Source organism: Cetorhinus maximus, chromosome 11, assembly GCF_964194155.1.
Source record: "Cetorhinus maximus chromosome 11, sCetMax3.hap1.1, whole genome shotgun sequence".
Taxonomy (NCBI): Eukaryota; Metazoa; Chordata; class Chondrichthyes; order Lamniformes; family Cetorhinidae; genus Cetorhinus; species Cetorhinus maximus.
The window spans coordinates 125,222,348-125,242,660 of record NC_135889.1 but is presented as its reverse complement, the minus strand read 5'-3'; the positions used below and the strand labels follow the sequence as shown (position 1 = coordinate 125,242,660).

The following is a 20,313-nucleotide window of genomic DNA, read 5'->3' as shown; positions in this document are numbered from 1 at the left end:
TGATAAGTCAACCCCAGGAATCAGCCTAGTGAATTTCTTTTGAACTACCTCCAATGCCAGTATATCCTTTCTTAAATACGGGGACCAAAACTGTACACAGTACTCCAGGTGCAGCCTCACCAACACCCTGTACAGTTGTAACAAGATTTCCCTATTTTTAAACTCCAACCCCCTAGCAATACAGGCCAAAATTCCATTTGTCTTCTTAATTACTTGCTGCACCTGCATGCTAACTTTTGTGTTTGAAAGAGATAAAGGAACAATAAAAACCTAAACCAATTTGGGGAAGATATTTGGATAATTCCTCTCTGGTCCTTTTAGGTGATCAAGACTATTCCTGAAGATCACACTGATCCTGATTTATGCCACAGTATACCTACGTCTTGTACAAGCTAATCTCTGCCCAAGACACCAACAGGTATTATAACCGGGATGGGAGGAGTGCATGCATGATCTAGCCCCATTACTGTGCAGGCTGTACCATTAATTTAAAAGTTTAATTTTCTCACCAAAATAGACAATATTTCCACTACTGGTGTCCAGAATAAGAGAGTTTTCAGCCAGGCTTCTTTCAATAAACTCAGAATGATTGTTTATTATAGAACAAAATTTCTTTTTAACAAGTTGCAAGTACTGGTTAACATGCAATTGTAATCGGGAAGTGTAAACATTTATCTCTTCCTGAAGAGTTCCCCCAGCACATACACACACACATACACAGACAAACAAAGGACAAATGGATAGAGTCTCTCTGCAGAAGTAGGCTTTAGAGGTTGGGCGTTATAAAATAAAGGATAAAATTTGCAGGGTCTCGACACTGTACACCTGGAGTTCCCTTATGTGAAAACGGGCCACTGGTCCTCATGGACGTCTGGAAGGTTTCACCAACTGGTCTCAGCTTTGCAGGTCCAAATGCAGACCAGTTACACTCAGATGGGGGTTTCTGGCTACAGGTTGATAGCCACACACAATTTTAGGCAGGGTAGAGAGAGAGAGAGAGAGAGCCAGTTAGAGTAGCCTTCCTTCCTCAGCTTGTTCCCCAACAAGCAAGTTCACAACTTCAGTTTTTTCTCTCTCCCATGTGATTTCCAGCAAGTCACCAACCTTTGCCTTTTCAGTTTTCCCCCAACCAATTAAAGTGATTGTTGTTCACAACAAACATCCAGATCTTCCTCAAGTACCATAAAGGTCAGGTGATTGCTTGGAAGAGGCCTGCATGTTGGCAGTTCCAAGGTGAACTTATGACTTTCGTTTTTAAAAAAAATCCCAGCCTAGCATCCAAATGTCCGGATAATGCCATATCCTTCCATTTTGTAAAACAAAAATTCAGCCTTGAGAAATATGATTCTATCACAGGTCCAACTGTCTTGAATATATCACCCAATCAGCAACTTGTTCCATATCTCTAACCTTCTCTGGGAAAAGAAGAACAGCTTGACATCCAATCTGCCCTTACACTACTTGTAAGCGTAGACCCTTGGCCTTCTGAAATCTAATCAATTAAAATAAATTGTTCATGTAAAAACAATATAGTCCCTTCATTATTTTATAGGCATCAATTAAGTCACTCAAATTTATATGTACATCAAACCTCTGGCCAGACAGGGTGACCAGTGATGGTTCAGCTTGAAAGGGGAGTCAGGAAGTGGCATTGTTCAGACATGTTATATCAAGCCTAAACAGACCAGGAGCAAATCCCAACCCTGCCTGAGCAGCAAAGAGGCAACAGCTTCTTTATTTGAGGCTCTTTAAACTACAGAACAGTCTTGAGGTAGTCCTCTATGCATTATTTTTATTCATTCATGGGACGTGGGCATCACCATCTAGGCCATAATTTAATGCCCATTCCTAATTGCCCTTGAGAAAGTGGTGGTGAGCTGCCTTCTTGAATCACTGCAGTCCATGTGGTGTAAGTACACCCACAGTGCTGTTAGGGAGGGAGTTGCAGGATTTTGACCCAGTGTTATGACTGATGCAATTGGCAAAACGGAGTTATTTTAAAAATCCCCGAGGGAAACTTTAAGCGACTGTCATAACCTAAAATTTTAAGTGTTATGTTTGAGATGCGACTCTAAACTCAGGAATCAGACCACTAGTTCTCGAGGTTTTAAATAAAACTAAATGAAACATTTTACTAATTTACACAGGTTAAAATATAGGTACAAATTACGACTATCATAAATTTTAACAACTTTCCAAACTAATCTCCATTAAGGCAACAGCTACCTATAGATTTAACCAAACATCAGGCAAAGAATTTTTACCTGACAAATTCAAAAAATGTTCTTTTCACTGTGGAGCCAGTTGGAGGCTTGCAGCTGCCTTTTGATTTTACATTGCCTCTGCCTGCACACCCGAAAGCTACTGAAGTTATGCCAACCAGCCCCACTAAATGTTAATTCTCATTGTATCAACAACCTTTTTGAACTTCACCTTTTAACAATGAAACCCCTTTCATAATACCAATTTTATTAGTGATATAAACATATTGCTTGGTAGTTGCTAGAAAGGCATCAATTTTCCACCTACTTTTTAAATGCTGCATTCAAAAAATGCAAATGCACGCAATCTCTCTTACATATCAAAGCTAGTACATATCAAAGCACCCAGACTAGCTGGTTTTAATCCAATTAAGACATAATCACAGACTAAACCTCTGTTTTAAAGAAGAAAAATATTTTCCAAAATATTTTATAGATTAATAGCTTCATGACATCCCCCTCCTTATTGAAAAATGAACCGTCATAATTCTAAAAGATAGCTTCATTTTAATAAGACACCTCACACAATCTCTTATACTTATTATACTATTACATTACCAGATGCATGCATTAACATAAATATATATATGTGTGTATATATATATATATTTATATATATACACAAGTCTTTGGTGTCAACAGAAATCACTGCAGTTCAGTGTTCAAGACTTTTTTTAAATGTCCAAATTTCCTTTAAGTTTGAAACTCTTGATAATGCATCTGTGAACAGATTTTCTCTTCCAGTACTATGTATAATGCATAGATTAAATGGTTGTAACAATAGACCCCATGTGAAAAGCCTTGCACTTTTGTCACAAAATTTCCCCAAAAACTTCAAAGGATTATGGTCCGTATAAATGATTGTTTCTGGTGAGTTGTTTGCAACATAAATTTCAAAATGCTGCAACGCTAACACCAAACTCAAAAGGCTGAATTTTGCATTTGGCGGGCGGGCGGGCCCGACCAAATAGGTGGCAGGCGGGGAGCCAATCCCCACCGCCGAAATGGGCCGCGCCGCCATTTTGGGTGGATGGGCCAATTAAGGACCGCCCAGCACGTTTCAGACTCCCGTGTTCATCGGGAAAATTAAATCGGCGGCCGGCATGTTCAGACCGCTAGTTCCAATGGGGAACCGGCAGTCTGTATAAAGAACAGCCAGGCAGCCTCCTTTAGGCTGTTGACCATGGCCAGTGACCGGGCACCATAAGAGGTGAGGGCAGAAGAGGAGGAGGAGGGGGGAAGGCTGCAGGGTAGGCCAGCGGGGAGCCACCGTGCCCCTTGGTTCTCCAATGCCTGCCTTGCTGTCCTCCTGGAAGGGGTGTCCAACCATCGGGAGGTCTTGTTTCCGGATGATGGGAAGAGGAGGGTCCCCCCACATGACCAGGCAGGCGTGGCAGGAGGTGGCGGAGGCTGTTAGCTCTCAAGATGCTGTGTGGCGCACAGGGACCCAGTACCACAAGCGCTTCAATGATTTGTTGCGCTCTGGAAGGGTGAGTACCATGTCAGACCTGGCCATTAGACCCAGCAGGTAGCCTTAGTCTTTGAAGCATCCCCCCCCACGTCTTAGTGTCATTATTGCATTGGGCATTTAGCACACGCTGGGTGGGCAAGCAGATAGTGACCATGCTTACATCAGCCTTAATGGTTGAGGAGAAGATGGGTTCTCCCCGCAGCATATGTTGGTGTTTGTCGCATTTGAATTGCCTGAAGGCAACCTGCAGAGGAGGCAGCTAGACACATACTCAGAACTCCAACACATGTCTTATTGATGGTGATGAGATGGTGGAAGGGGAGCCTCAAGGTGTCATGGCCAAGAGCCATCTACTGGTGTCGCGGAAATCGGAGTGAACACTCAGACCCAGGAGGTTTGTCTCGGAAGCCTTTATTAATCGTGATATCACGGAGAGCCCAGTAGCATACAAGGTAGCTAGCTGACACTCTGAAAAAGCATCAGACTTACACAAATACTTATAGTAAAAGTTGTACATATCAAAAGAGCTTGAAGGTGATAAGACTGTCTAACTTTCAATGATCAATTACATTGAGCTTTGGCATGCAACACACAATTAGTCTACTCTAAATTTATGACTATACAGGACATTGGGGGAAGCTCACGTAGTAATAAAAAGTGAGACAGAGAATAGATAACCATGCTTGACCTTATCTTTAGTGTTAGGGGGTGTACACACTAGAGAATAGATAACCCTTGCTTGATCCTGGGGGCAGACATCCCAGCCCCGTCTCAAGGACTCCAGGATGCCTGTTTATTATACTCCTTTCCTCCTTTCCTGCTCAATTAGCTGGCAGTTGCAGGTCTGTACCTGCTAGCTGAAAAGAGGGAACTGTGCTGTAGTATTCCACTATGGTTTTAACCGTTTAACCCTTAGTTGTCCTGTAGATGTATTTTATTCTTCCACAACTGGCCTTGGCGCCGCACCTAGTTGTGCCTCCTTGCCATGGGTGCTAAGACCCGTGTGTTATTCAAAGTGATGGATGCCAGATGTGTCCAAGGTGGCCGTTGGGGAGGGGGTTGGGACCAGCCGTACTATCTTCTGGGTACTGATCACCAGTAGAGTGGAGAGGAGCTGCTGGAGGCCTCAGATGGGCCACTGTGGTTGGGGTGCTGCATGCGCGTGCAGAGTACATGAGCAATCAGCCCCAATAAATGCTCTTCTGTGTTCTGCAGGCAAAAACTGAGAGCAATATCCGGGAGCGTCAGCGGACTGGTGGTGGGCATGTCCTGCTCTAGCGCCTCACCACCTATGAGGAGCAGGTCATGGAGCTGGGGAGGAGGCAGGCGGCCAGGTCGGCAGGTGTCGGCGAGGCTGGTGCGCAGCGGCCACGCATTTGAGGGCCACGGTCCCATCCACTCTGTCTCCCCACCATCCAAAGCACTGATGGTTGCTGCAATCGTTAATGCAGCAACACTGCTCATTCACAGACTGATACAGTCAGACGTGTGGGTCATACACAAAAGGTTCCTCGGCCCCTTGAGGATGCGCGTTTCTAGCACCTTCCATTGTTGCCTTATCCCATTTTTGACCACTATCCCCATGGCCTAACATGCCATGGCATCGTTGCTGCACAGCCAAAGACTTATTGCATCTTAGGAGGGTTTGTACCTCCACCACCCTTTCAGCCAGTGTGTCCCACATTACTCTGTCCAAAAGATCCTCAGCACCTCACCTGTGAACCTCATGGCTCTCAACTTAAATAAATGTCACCACGTTAGTCATCCCTGCGCCAAGGGGAAATGTTGCCTTCTGCCCACCCGTTCTATGCCCCTCATAACGGTATGAAGGTCAATAATCTGACCTGTCAATCTCCTGTGCTCCACGGCAAATGTCGCAAGTGTTTGCAATGTTTCATCATCACTCCAACTCTCCAGGCCAGCATGCATCCAGGTCAGGAACCTCTTTACTCTCCCTACTCCAATGCCATCCCTCCCTTGAAGTGCAGGTCACAAGTGAATGTAGAAGTGTAGATGTGGCCTCGACAGCATTTTCTGCACTTGCAACATGACCTCCCTTTTCCTACATTCTATTCCTCAGCTAATAAAGGCAAGTCTGGCTTTGACCTTGTTAAACGCCTTATGTTCCTGCATACAGGTCTACCCAGCAAGGTCCCTGTAATTGTCGTGACTTCCCACGGTCCTACCATTACTCATGTATTCCCGTACCTTGCTTGTCTTGCCCAAGTGCTTAACTGCACATTTATCCACATAACATTCCATGTGGCATTCCTTAGGCCATCTAACCAGCCTGTGTGTATGCGCATGTAATGTTTGGGTCTCCTCTTGACTATTTACCACCCCACCAATGTTTGTCTCCTTAGGTTCTTGAAGGGTGAGCGACTTATGAGGCTGGGGGGCGAAAAGGATGAAAGGTGTTAGTGACTGAACGCTAACTGATGCAATGTCCTTGTTGTTAATTTCAGCATCACCACCACATCGCTGCCACCAACACATCCAGAGCCCCCACTCCACACCTGAGGGCCAACACTTGCAACTTGCGTCACATCCTTTCAGCAAACCAGGCACTAGCACAGCGACAAACACTTCGGTGGGGATTATGACGTCAGCTAGTGTCCCAGCGTACAGTGGAGAGGGAACTTCACAATCGCTGGAGGAGATGGCACGGACAGAGAGTGCCGATGGCGCCAGCAGGCAGAGGACTGCAGGGGACCAGACACATGCTGAGTCCAGCAGTGATGATGATGTGCCTCTGGAGATGTCAGCCCTGCGACAGTTGCAGGACAAGCGGCAGGAGGCGCGGGTGCATCTGGAAGGGTTGCATGAGGATGTGCTTCAGTTGGTCTCTGTGGTGGAGGAGTACAGGCAGAGTGTCAATGATGGCATGAGCCTCAGGACAGAGCTTCAGGCTTCCTCCATTGAGAGATTGGTGACTCTCATGGAGAGGGGCTTCCAGCAGATTGAGAATCTTCTGATTGGGTTACGCTCTGACCTGCAAGCCCTCACAGTGCTAATGGCCACAGGTGGTCATTCCCAATGTGAGAGATGTTCTGGACACCAAGTGTCGGTGCTCAGTGCCCGTCCATCCGCGGTGAGCAGGGAGGTCCAATGTGACCTCACATCAACGCAGCAGCTGCCTGTCGTCGCCTCGAGCTCCTCTCAGGGTGCTCCGGATGAGGGCAGCAGCTCCTCTGCCCCTCTGCCAGTGACCGTTGCATCCGTTAAGGCTGTGACAACTGAGGAGGTGCCAGTTCTGGAACTGGCCACTCCCTCCCAGGCGGGGCCATCACAGGCCACGGGCCAGAGGACAGCCGCCAAGGTCATCGAGGCCAACAGGACAGCAGAGTCAGCAGGCTGTCTCATAAGCCACTACGAGCGATGGGGTGGCACCTAGACGTAGCACCTGCAAATCTAAGCATAAGGCACGTTAGGCACTCCACGGGTTTGTCACTGGTGATTTTGTGTTGGCCCTCGATTAGGGAATGTATCATTATGTACGTCAGAGTGACGTTTGTGCTTTATTTTGATGGGAATAAAGTCCACTTTTCTGACCATGGCTGAGAGTGTTTCCTTTGTGCTGCATTTGTATGTTTCACAGACATATCATGAGTGTTTGAGTGGACATTGATGTTTCTGTACTAAGCCCTTAGTCGCAGCTGATGAGGTGGAAGATGTAGCACCTAAGTGCCACGTGTGGAAGTGCCAGGCAATGCTGGTCCTGCTGATCCATGTGTGTGGAGCTAGCTGAAGGTTCATTGGATTAAAGTGTCCCGGGTGTCTCTGCCTCCTTGGTGTATTAGCAGGTCGGCGTGCTGCCCCTCATCATTGCCCTGTGCTTCCTCATCCTCTGAGCCACTGCTGGATTCATCATGTGCAGCCTCAGCCACTGCGTCAAGGTCTTTATCGTCAACTGCTTCCCCCCTTTCCAGCGCAAGATTGTGCAGAGCGCAGCATGTTACCACTATCACAGAGACGCGATCTAGGGGGTACTGGAGTGCGCCCCCTGAGCGGTCCAGGCAACGGAAGCGTATCTTGAGAAGAACGATGGCTGTCTCCACCACAGCGCTATTGGTGCTGTGGCTCCTATTGTAGCGCTCCTCAGCATTGTCTGAACAGTGCCACTTCCTGACTCCCTTTTCAAGCTGAACCATCGCTGGTCACCCTGTCTGGCCAGCGGTTTGATGTACATATAAGTTTGGGTGATTTGATTGATGCCTATAAAATAATGAAGGGACTAGATTGTTCTTACATGAACAATTTATTTTAATTGATTAGATTTCAGAAGGCCAAGGGTCTACGCTTACAAGTAGTGTAAGGGCAGATTGGACGTCAAGCTGTTCTTCTTTTCCCAGAGAAGGTTAGAGATATGGAACAAGTTGCTGATCGGGTGACATATTCAAGACAGTTGGACCTGTGATAGAATCATATTTCTCAAGGCTGAATTTTTGTTCTACAAAATGGAAGGATATGGCATTATCTGGACATTTGGATGCTAGGCTGGGATTTTTTTTAAAAACGAAATTCATAAGTTCACCTTGGACCTGCCTCCAGTGGAGATGTCAGAACCCATACCCAGGCTAAATGGAGGCCTCCGGAAAGCTGCAGGCCTGATAAAGATTACTGTCTGCAGACTGCTGAGCTGAAGCTTCAAAGTACAGAGAAAGCTATTGGAAATCAATCTGAACTGCTAACAATCACACAGGCAAGTTTAAAACACTTTCTCCATTAAATACTTCAGAAAAAACATTAACAACCCCTCTGAGCCCACATTTCCGGCTGTGGATGAGGTTTGTTAAAAAATCAGTTACCCGCCTGCCCGTTGGGCCCATGCGCCGAGGCGAAGTTCACACGGGCTCCTCAAAATCGGCTTCAATTGCCAACTTAAGGGCCTTAACAAGGCATTTAATTAATGACAGGCATGCGTCGCGCTTCATAGCACACCCACCCACCTAAATATCACGATGCCGTGTGCTGACGTTGGGACGCTCCGCCACCCGCGCGTCAGCCATAAAACTCTGCCCAAAGTCTCTTTTCCGATCATTGAACACCTTCTCTGTTGTATATTCAGTTTCCGTGAAAAATAACCTATCGGTTTTTCAATTGCAGCATTATCTTCTCGTAACAGTGCAGCCCCAATGCCTACATCGCTTGCATCAACAGCCAACTTGAATTGCTTGGCATAATTGGGTCGTAGTTAATACAGTTTTCAAACTATCAAATGACTTCTGACACTCCAGTGTCCATTGAAACTTCTTGTTCTTTTTTAATCGTTCAGTCAGTGGAGCAACCACTTGGCTAAAGTTTGGTACAAATTTCCGGTAAAACCCACTCATGCCCAGAAATCTAAGCTTCTCGTTTTGTTGTAGACACTGGGGAATCCACGATAGCCTTGACTTTCGCATCTCTCGGAGCCACCTGACCATGTCCAATGGTATGGCCTAGATACGTAACTTGTACTTTTGCAAATTCACTTTTAGCCAAAACAAAAACAGAATTACCTGGAAAAACTCAGCAGGTCTGGCAGCATCGGCGGAGAAGAAAAGAGTTGACGTTTCGAGTCCTCATGACCCTTCAACAGAACTGAGTAATATTAGGAGTGGGGTGAAATATAAGCTGGTTTAAGGTTGGGGGGGGGTGGGGTGGGGGGAATGGTTGTAGGGTCAAGCAAGCAGTGATAGGAGCAGATAATCAAAAGATGTTACAGACAAAGGAACAAAGAAGTGTTGAAGGTGGTGATATTATCTAAGGGAATGTGCTAATTAAGAATGGATGGCAAGACACTCAAGGTACAGCTCTAGTGGGGGTGGGGTGGAAAGACTGACAGGGCTTTACAGGTATAGATTTAAAAATAATGGAAATAGGTGGGAAGAGAAAAATCTATATAAATTATTGGAAAAAACAAAAGGGAGGGGGAAGAAACGGAAAGGGTGTGGGGATGGAGGAGGGAGTTCAAGATCTAAAGTTGTTGAATTCAATATTCAGTCCGGAAGGCTGTAAAGTGCCTAGGAAGATGAGGTGCTGTTCCTCCAGTTTGCGTTGGTTTTCACTGGAACAATGCAGCAAGCCAAGGACAGACGTGGGCAAGAGAACAGGGTGGAGTGTTAAAATGGCAAGCGACAGGGAGGTTTGGGTCTTTCTTGCGGACAGACCGCAGGTGTTCTGCAAAGCGGTCGCCCAGTTTACGTTTGGTCTCTCCAATGTAGAGGAGACCGCATTGGGAGCAACGAATGCAGTAGACTAAGTTAGGGGAAATGCAAGTGAAATGCTGTTTCACTTGAAAGGAGTGTTTGGGCCCTTGGACGGTGAGGAGAGAGGAAGTAAAGGGGCAGGTGTTACATCTTCTGCGTGGGCATGGGGAGGTGCCATAGGTGGGGGTTTAGGAGTAGGGAGTGATGGAGGAGTGGACCAGGGTGTCCCGGAGGGAACGATCCCTACAGAATGCCGCCGGGGGGGTGAAGGGAAGATGTGTTTGGTGGTGGCATCATGCTGGAGTTGGCGGAAATGGCGGAAGATGATCCTTTGAATGCAGAGGTTGGTGGGGTGATAAGTGAGGACAAGGGGGACCCTATCATGTTTTTGGGAGGGAGGAGAAGGCGTGAGGGCGGATGCGCGGGAGATGGGCCGGACACGGTTGAGGGCCCTGTCAACGACCGTGGGTGGAAAACCTCGGTTACGGAAGAAGGAGGACATGTCAGAGGAACTGTTTTTGAAGGTAGCATCATCAGAACAGATGCGACGGAGGCGAAGGAACCGAGAGAATGGGATGGAGTCCTTACAGGAAGCGGGGTGTGAGGAGCTGTAGTCGAGGTAGCTGTGGGAGTTGGTTATCTGCTCCTATCACTGCTTGCTTGTCCCTACAACCACCCACCCCCCACAACTTCTCTCCCCCCACCCCACCCACCTTAAACCAGCTTATATTTCACCCCTCTCCTAACATTACTCAGTTCTGTTGAAGGGTCATGAGGATTCAAAACGTCAACTCTTTTCTTCTCCGCCGATGCTGCCAGACCTGCTGAGTTTTTCCAGGTAATTCTGATTTTGTTTTGGATTTCCAGCATCCGCAGTAGTTTTTTGTTTTTATCACTTTTAGCCAAGTTCATCACCAAATTGGCTTATTGTAGTCGAGTAAATAATTCTTCCAGATGCTGTAAATGCTCCTCCCACGTCTGACTGAAAACAATTACATCATCAATATAAGCAGCACAATTGCTTAGACCCACAATTACTTTGTTTGTCAACCTTTGAAATCCGCAGGTGCATTCTTCATGCCAAATAGACCACTTGCTGTTATGAAAGCTGATATCTCCTTTGCTCTCTCCGATAATGGTACTTGCCAGTGTCCTTTTAGCAAATCAATTTTTGTGATAAATTTCGATTGTCCCACTTTCTGAATGCAATCTTCCAACCGTGGTATGGGATATGAATCTGTTTTTGTCACCGCATTCACTTTTCGATAGTCCATACACAGTCTTTGTGTTCCATCCGGTTTCGGTATCAGTACAATAGGTGAATTGCAGTGACCGCAAATAGACTCAATATCATTTTGAAGCATGAAATCAATTTCTTTTTGTACCTGTGATAACTTTGCTGGATTTAATCTATAAGGTTGTTGCATTATTGTACATACATAATGTAAAGCTAAATGTGTCTTTCCCTACTTATTTCCACAAATAGGCTTGTGTGACTGCAATAGCTTTTCCAAATCACTTTGACACTTGCTTGGAAGGTAACTCAATATTTCATTTAAATTTTCAAGCACCCCCTCATTATCCAATTTGATTAGTGGAAAATCAATTTCAGAGTCCTGCACTTCTACCTATTTCTCATCATCTACCATCACTAACACCTCTTTTTGTTCCTCTTCCCTTTTTGAGCATATTTACATGACACACCCTCTATTACTTTCTTCTATCTGGAGTATTTATTAAATAATTTACTTCACTCAATTTCTTTTCAATCCTGTAAGGCCCATTAAATCTTGCATTTCATGAATCCCCTAGTACTGGTAACAAAACTAATGCTTTCTCTCCAGAAACAAAACTGTACATTTTAGCCATCTTATCTGTTTTCACTTTCATCACTTGCTGTGATATCTTTAAATGTTTCCTAGCCAACTCACATGCTCTGTTCAATCTTTCCTCGAAATTTGATACGTAATCCAGGAGAGTAGTTTCTGAATTTTGACCCACCAATCTCTCATGAATCAATTTCAGTGATCCCCTTAACTCATGACCATAAACTAGTTCAAAAGGGCTAAAACAGTCAATGCATGAGGAGCAGCTCTAATAGCAAATAACAAACGTGGAATTCCCCATCCCAATCCCATTCATAATCCTGACAGTATGCTCTTATCATATGTTTTAAAGTTTGATGCCATCTTTCCAAAGCTCCTTGTGATTCTGGATGATAGGTTGTTGACTTAAACTGTTTTATCCCCAAACTGTTCATTACAGCTGTGACATGAAATTTGACTCCTGATCTGATTGTATCTCCTTAGGTAAACCATATCTTGTAAAACATTTAATTAACTCCGCCACAATATTCTTAGTTGTAATATTTCTTAAAAGTATCGCTTCAGGAAACCTAGTAGACACATCCATTATTGTTAATGAATACTGATTTCTACTTTTAGTCTTAGGGAGGGGCTCTTCACAATCAATCATGACCCTGGTAAAAGGTTCTTCAAATGCTGGTATTGTGATTAAAGGAGCAGGCTTAATCACTGCTTGTACTTTTCCTGTTATTTGACATATATGAGAGGATGACAGGTTCTACAGAATTTGACTAGATCCCTATGCAATCCTGGCCAAAAAAAAACCTCTGTATCTTTTCCTGTGTTTTCCTAGGGAAGAATTTTCCCCTGTTGGCGGGGGGAGTGCAGGAGCGGGCGTGGGCAGGTGTGCCTCCGATCGGTGTCCCCAATCGGGGGCGCGCCGCCATTTTACATGGGCGGGCCAATTAAAGCCCTCCCAGCGTAATGTCCGCCAGAAAGTGTTATGCTGTTCCTGTGGGGGCTGGGGGAGGGAGTCCCTCAGCCGAGAGTGCGCTCTTTCGTGCATGTACGCAAAAGAGCACACTGATCTCCCTGAGGCTAAGTGCTGCCTCAGGGAGATCAGCTTCAAATTTTAAAATGGTAAAGGTTCAAAAACAAAATTTCCCTTACATGTCCCCTCATATGACACTGTCACATGAGTTGAGACATGTCCATCACTTTAAATCAAACATTTATTAAACTTTTTAAAACCTTCATGAAACCTCATCCCACCCGTGGATGAGGTTTCATGCTTTTTCTGAAGCCTACCAGGGCTCCCGGCCTGCCCGCCAACACTAAGGTTGGACGGGCAGGTCCATTAATGAGGTTACTGACTTTGTCAATGGCATCAATAGGCCCTTGACAGGTCGGCGGGCGCACAGCTGATTCGGCTGCGCCCCCACCAACCTGAAAATTGCAATGACGCGGGGTGACGTCAGGATTTCCGTCCGATGTCATCCCTCGTCGTTTTATGTGTCGGCAAGCGGGCTCCACCCCCTGCTTGCCAACCTAAAGGTCCTGCCCCTAATTCCTAAATGTACCCCCATTGGAATTTCATGAGCAATCCTCAGAATCCCATTTCTATAACCTAATGGGATAACAATCTGATGCACCTCCCTCCAGCTTTCATTTGCTGAGACATAATCTGACTGCAATTTTCTCATTAATATATTCCCTCAAAGTTAATAACATACCAGAATACATTTTGCTTCATTTTCTGAATAAACATTCGGACATAACTGTTTTAATTGCAAATCATTTTTCTGTAACTCCACTAACCTCTTTGAATTAAACATTTCAAATGAACTATCCTGCATTCCTGCAAAGCTAATTAATAAATTAATTAACTAAGTAGAGATGACTGGGCAGGTGATGTGCTGTAGCTGTATGATGTAGGAGCTGGCAGATCCCATTGCGAGCCGCAATGACCACATCTGCTGCAAGTGTTGGTTGCTGGAAGAACTCCGGCTCAAACTTGATGTGCTGGAGTCCGAGCTCTGGACGCTGCAGCACATCCAGCACAGTCACCTGGACGCTTTGTTTCAGGAGGCGGTCACACCCGGTAGATTAAGTACCTCAAATTCAGTCAGTGTTCAGGGTCAGCAGGGTGTGACTGCAAGTGAGGCAGATAGAGGGATCCTGTGTTCAGGAACAGAGGAGCCTCAGCTCTTGGCCTTGTCCAACAGGTACGAGGTACTTGCTCTCTGTGTGGATGAGGAACATGGCTGTAGGGAGGATGAGCCAGCTGACCACGGCACTGTGGCACAGGAGGCCATTCAAAAGGGGGGAGCAAAAAGACAAGTGGTAGTTGTAGGGGATTTTATAATTAGGGGAATTTATAGCATCCTTTATAAGCAGGATCGAGATTCCGGCACGGTATGTTGCCTGCCCAGTGACAGGGTGAGGGACATCTCTGACCGGCTTGAAAGGATATTGGAGAGGGAGGGAGAGGATCCAGTTGTTGTGGTCCACGTTGGGACAAATAACATAGGTAGGACTAGGAAAGAGGACCTGTTTGGGGATTATCAGGAACTAGGAACTAAATTAAAGAACAGGTCCTCAAGGATTATAATCTCCGGATGACTACCCGAGCCACGTGCAAATTGGCATAGGGACGCGAGAATAAGGGAACTAAACACGTGGCTAAAGGAGTGGTGCGGGAAAGAGGGGCTCCATTTCATGGGGCACTGGCATCAGTATTGGAACAGAAGGGATCTGTACCGTTGGGACGGTCTCCACCTGAACCAATCTGGGACCAATGTTCTAGCCAAAAGGGCAAATAGGGTGGTCAACAGGACTTTAAACTAGAGAGTGGGGGAAGGAAGGGAAGGGTAAAACTCCAAGCAATACGACTAATGGGAAACAAAGCAGCAGGTTAGCATGTGGGGGTTGGATTCAACTTCATGGAAAATTATGAAAAAGCTGAAAAGAAAGGAGAACCCAGGAGAGGCTATTAAAGTCTCCAGAACACAAAATAGGACAGAGTGTTTGGAAAGGGCTAGGAATCTAATTTCAAGCACATCAGATAAAGGGACGACAATGAGAAAGGGGACGGGAAATACAGGACTGAAGGTATTGTATCTGAATGCACACAGTATACGAAATAAGGTAAATGAGCTTGTGGCGCCGATTGAAATTGGCAGCTATGATGTGGTGGGCATCACGGAGACATGGCTGCAAGGGGATCAGGACTGGGAGCTAAATATCCAAGGATATACATCCTATCGAAAAGATAGGCAGGTTGGCAGAGGGGGTGGGGTTGCTTTGTTAGTAAGAAATGAAATTAAATCGATAGCAAGAAATGACGTAGGGCCAGATGATGTAGAACCTGTCTGGGTAGAGTTGAGAAACTGCAAAGGTAAAAAAACCATAGTGGGAGTTATGTACAGGCCTCCGAACAGTAGTCAGGATGCGGGGCACAAGATACACCAGGAGATAGAAAAGGCATGTAAGAAAGGCAAGGTTACAGTGATCATGGGGGATTTCAATATGCAGGTAGATAGGGAAAATCAGGTTGGTAGTGGACCCTAAGAAAAGGATTTTGTGGAATGTCTACGAGATGGCTTTTTGGAGCAGCTTGTGGTGGAGCCCACTAGGGAACAGGCAATTCTAGATTTAGTGATGTGTAATGAGGCAGATTTGATAAGGGAGCTTAAGGTAAAGGAACCCTTAGGAGGAAGTGAACATAATATGATAGAATTTACCCTGCAATTTGAGAGGAAAAAGCTGGAATCAGATGTAACAGTATTATAGTTGATAAAAGGCAACTACAGAGTCATGAGGGAGGAGCTGGCGAGAATTGACTGGGAGATGAGCCTAGCAGGAAAGACAGTGGAACTGCAATGGCAGGAGTTTCTGGGAGTAATTTGGGAAACACAGCAAAAATTCATCCCAAGGAAGAAGGAGCATACTAAAGGGAGGACGAGGCAACCATGGCTGACAAGGGAAGTCAGGGACAGCATAAAAGCTAAAGAGATAGCATACAATGTGGCGAAGAGCAGTGGGAAACCAGGGGATTGGGAAGCCTACAAAGACCAACAGAGAACAACTAAAAAAGAAATAAGGAGGGAGAAGATTAAATATGAGGGTAAACTAGCCAGTAATATAAAAGAAGATTGCAAGAGATTTTTTTAGATATACAAAGGGTAAGAGAGAGGCAAAAGTGGACATTGGGCCGCTGGAAAATGACACTGAAGAAGTAGTAGTGGGGAACAAAGAAACGGCGGAGGAACTGACGGTGGAAGACACGAGTAACATACCAAAAGTTCAAGAGAGTCGGGGGGCACAGGTGAGTATGGTGACCATTACCAAGGAGAAAGTGCGAGGAAAACTGAAAGGTCTGAAGGTGGATGAATCACCTGGACCAAATGGATTACACCCCAGAGTTCTGAAGGAGATAGCTGAAGAGATAGTGGAGGCTTTAGTGGTGATCTTTCAGGAATCACTGGAGTCAGGGAGGGCCCCAGAGCACTGGAAAATCGCTAATGTAACCCCCCTGTTTAAGAAGGGAGTGAGGCAAAAGACGGGAAATTACAGGCCGATTAGCCTGACCTCGGTCATTGGTAAGATTTTAGAGTCCATTATTAAGGATGAGATTTCAGAATACTTGGAAGTGTATGGTAAAATAGGGCAAAGTCAGCATGGTTTCATCAAGGGGAGGTCATGCCTGACAAATCTGTTAGAATTCTTTGAGGAGGTAATGAGCAGGTTAGACAAAGGAGAGCCAATGGATGTTATCTACTTGGACTTCCAGAAGGCCTTTGACGAGGTGCCACACAGGAGGATGCTTAGTAAGATAAGAGCCCATGGTGTTAGAGGCAAGGTACTAGCATGGATAGAAGATTAGCTGTCTGGCAGGAGGCAGAGAGTGGGGATAAGGGGGTCCTTCTCAGGATGGCGGCCGGTGACTCATGGAGTTCCGCAAGGGTCAGTGTTGGGATTACAACTTTTCACTTTATACATTAATGACCTAGATGAAGGAACTGAGAGCATTCTGGCTAAGTTTGCAGATGTTACAAAGATAGGTGGAGGGACAGGTAGTATTGAGGAGGCAGGGAGGCTGCAGAAAGATTTAGACAGGTTAGGAGAATGGGCAAAGAAGTGGCAGATGGAATACAACGTGGGGAAGTGTGAGGTCATGCACTTTGGTAGGAAGAATAGAGGCATAGACTATTTTCTAAATGGGGAGAGAATTCAGAAATCTGGAGTGCAAAGGGACTTGGGAGTCCTAGTTCAGGATTCTGTTAAGGTTAACTTGCAGGTTGAGTTGGTAGTTAGGAAGGCAAATGCAATGTTGGCATTTATTTCGAGAGGACTAGAATATAAAAGCAGGGATGCGCTGCTGAGGCTTTATAAGGCTCTGGTCAGACCACATTTAGAATATTATGAGCAACTTTGGACCCCGTATCTCAGGAAGGTTGTTCTGGCCTTGGAGAGGGTCCAGAGGATGTTCACGAGAACGATCCCAGGAATGAAGGGCTTAACATATGAGGAACGTTTGAGGACTCTGGGTCTATACACGATGGAATTTAGGAGGATGAGGGGGGATCTGATTGAATCTTACAGAATATTGAAAGGCCTGGATCGAGTGGATGTGGGGAAGATGTTTCCATTAGTAGGAGAGACTAGGACCCGAGGGCACAGCCTCAGAGTAAAGGGAAGACCTTTTAGAACAGAGATGAGGAGAAACTTCTTTAGCCAGAGAGTGGTGAATCTATGGAATTCATTGCCACTGAAGGCTGTGGAGGCCAGGTCGTTGAGTATATTTAAGACCGAGATAGATAGGTTCTTGATTGGTAAGGGGATTAAAGGTTATGGGGAGAAGGCGGGAGAATGGGGTTGAGAAACTTATCAGCCATGATTGAATGGCGGAGCAGACTCGATGGGCTGAATGGCCTAATTTCTGCTCCTATGTCTTATGGTCTTATAGCCATTATTCGACTACTGTGTGTGTGTGCACGTGTTTGTGTGTAGGCTTGTGTATTAGATACTAAACGGTACATGAGAGCATAGGAACAGGAGAAGGCCTTTCAACCCATCAAGCCTGCTCCACCATTCAATACGATCATGGCTGATTTAAAGCTTCAATGCCTTTTACCCACACTATCCCCATAACCCTTTACGTTATTGTTAATCAGAAATCTATCAATCTCTACCTTAAATGTACTCAGTGACTCAGTTTCCATGGCCCTCCTGGGTAGAGAATTCCAAAGATTCACAAGATTATTAATTCCAAAGATTACATGGATGAGAAACTGAAAGGTATACTCTGTACCACCTGATCTGGGTTAGATACCTACATGTAAGAACAGCAAGAAGAAGTCTCCATTAAAGCATTGTTAAATCTATGACTTTGAGTTGTCCATTCAGCCTGAGATGTGACACTGGCAATGTGGAAAAGAAAACTGGAGCTGATTGTCTGTCGTTCAAGGAATTGAACCCTTTGACCTGACGGGTGATGCCAGTACCATCAGCGTAAAATGAAAATCACGGCTGGAGGGGTTCGAAACTGATGCTGACAGTCGAGGTCTGTTTTTGAACAGGGTGACAGTGGCACAGAAAGCCCAATGATGAGCCTTATTGTTTTTCAATGTGGGTGCTTTGGTGAGGGAGACTTTCAAGACATTGCCTGACACATGAGAAAAGGCAGATTATGAACATGCAGTGAAAGCTTTAAAGGACCACTGTGTGGTGAGGCAAAATGTCACATTCTAAAGGCAGGCTTTCCATTGGATGAGACAGAAAGAGAGGGAAGCAGTCACCCAGTTTGTGATCCATTTGGGGCAGATGGATTTAATTATGTTATAACAGATCTGAATAACCAGATAATGGATCACGTGGTCCAAGATTGCAAGTCAGATAAATTGAAGCATAAGCTGCTGGAAAGAGGAGGTGACTTAATGTTGGATGACACTTTAAAAATAGCAGCTGCATTGGGAGTAGTGGATGGACAAGTTCAGAGCATGAAACTTGTTCCCATCTCTGCCACTGGCACAACAAAAGTTGACGTTAACTGAGTGGTACAATGGAACCCAAGTGCGTGTAAATGTAAACAGCAAAAGTCTGAGGGAGAGTGTTTCAGATGTGGCAACTTGGTGCATTTTGGATGAGATGCCTGCTGTAAAGTAAAGGGTTAACATCAGAAGAAGCTGATGCTGATGTAAAGCCTGAACCTTGTGCAGAGTTCCTAAGATGTACATAGAGCTCTAAATAAATAATAATGATTTTAACAAACTATGGTCTTAATCAGCTTTCTTTGTGAGAATAGACAAACCGCAAAGAACCTACATCCTAAACATGGTGGCAGCAAACAGCGAGTAAAAGACTCAGGAAAAACTCCAAGAAATTAATACAGACCTGTGAGGTCTGAGACTTTTGGGGGAGATATAGTGTCATGAAGCTATTAATGTATATAATATTATTGGAAAATATTTTTCTTTTAAAATAGAGGTTTAGTCTGTGGGTGTGTCTTAATTGTATTAAAGCCAGCTAGTCTGGGTGCTTTGATGTGTACTAGTTTTGAGAGAGGTAGAGTGCATTTGCATTTTTCAAATAGAGCATTCAAGAAGTGGAGTGAAATCTGGCACCTAGTTAGCAAAGACCAAACAATATGCTTATATTACTAATAAACTTGGTACTATGAAAGGGATTTTATTGTTAGAAGAGGTGGAGTTCAAAAAGGTTGGTGATATAATGAGAATTTACATTCAATGAGATGGGCTAGGTATAACTTCAGCAGGTTTCATGTGTGCAGGGCAGAGGCAATGTAAGATCAAAGTAGTTGTAAGCCTGCAACTGTCTCCACAGGAACCAAAGTGAAAGGAATCTCATTTTTAATTCGTAAGGTGAAAATGCTTTGCCTGGTGCCTGGGTAAGTCTATGGGTTGCTGTTGCCTCAATGGAATTTAGTTTGGGAATTTGTTAAAAATTATGATAGTGGTAATTTGTAGTCATGTGTATGTATTTAACTTGTGTAAATAAATAAAATGTTTCATTTAGTTTAATATAAAACCTCTTGAGAACTGGTGGTCTGCTTCCTGAATTTAGAGTTGCATTTCAAACATACCACTTAAAAATATAGGTTATGACAATTGTTTAAAGTTTCCCTCTGGGATGTTTGAATAACTCAGCTTTACCGAAAGGCCATCCATTAACAATAGGAAACTCTTTTTGAGTTACCAACAGTCACAGATTGCAACTTCTTTCGAGTACAATCACAGTTCTTGGTTTTCCGGGAGTGGGACATGAACCCACAACCCTCTGATTCAAAGGCGAGGGTGCTATGAACTGAGCCACAGCTGACACCTCGCTTACTCCTACTCAATGTTTGGTGAATAATTTCAAACTCTTCCGAGTTATCAACAGTCACAATTCTTTCAAGTACAATCACAGTTCTTGGTTTTCCAGGAGTGGGACATGAACCCACAACCCTCTGATTCAAAGGCGAGGGTGCTATGAACTGAGCCACAGCTGACACCTCACTTACTCCTACTCAATGTTTGGTGAATAATTTCAAACTCTTCCGAGTTATCAACAGTCACAACTCTTTC

The 20,313-nt window shown here is 44.9% G+C and overlaps 1 protein-coding gene across 3 annotated transcripts in view; it reads right to left on the bottom strand.

The window, feature by feature from the left end:
* The window catches only part of LOC144686902 (C-X-C chemokine receptor type 2-like), a 97,333-nt gene that overhangs the window by 18,859 nt on the left and 58,161 nt on the right, over positions 1–20,313 (bottom strand). The window lies entirely within an intron of this gene.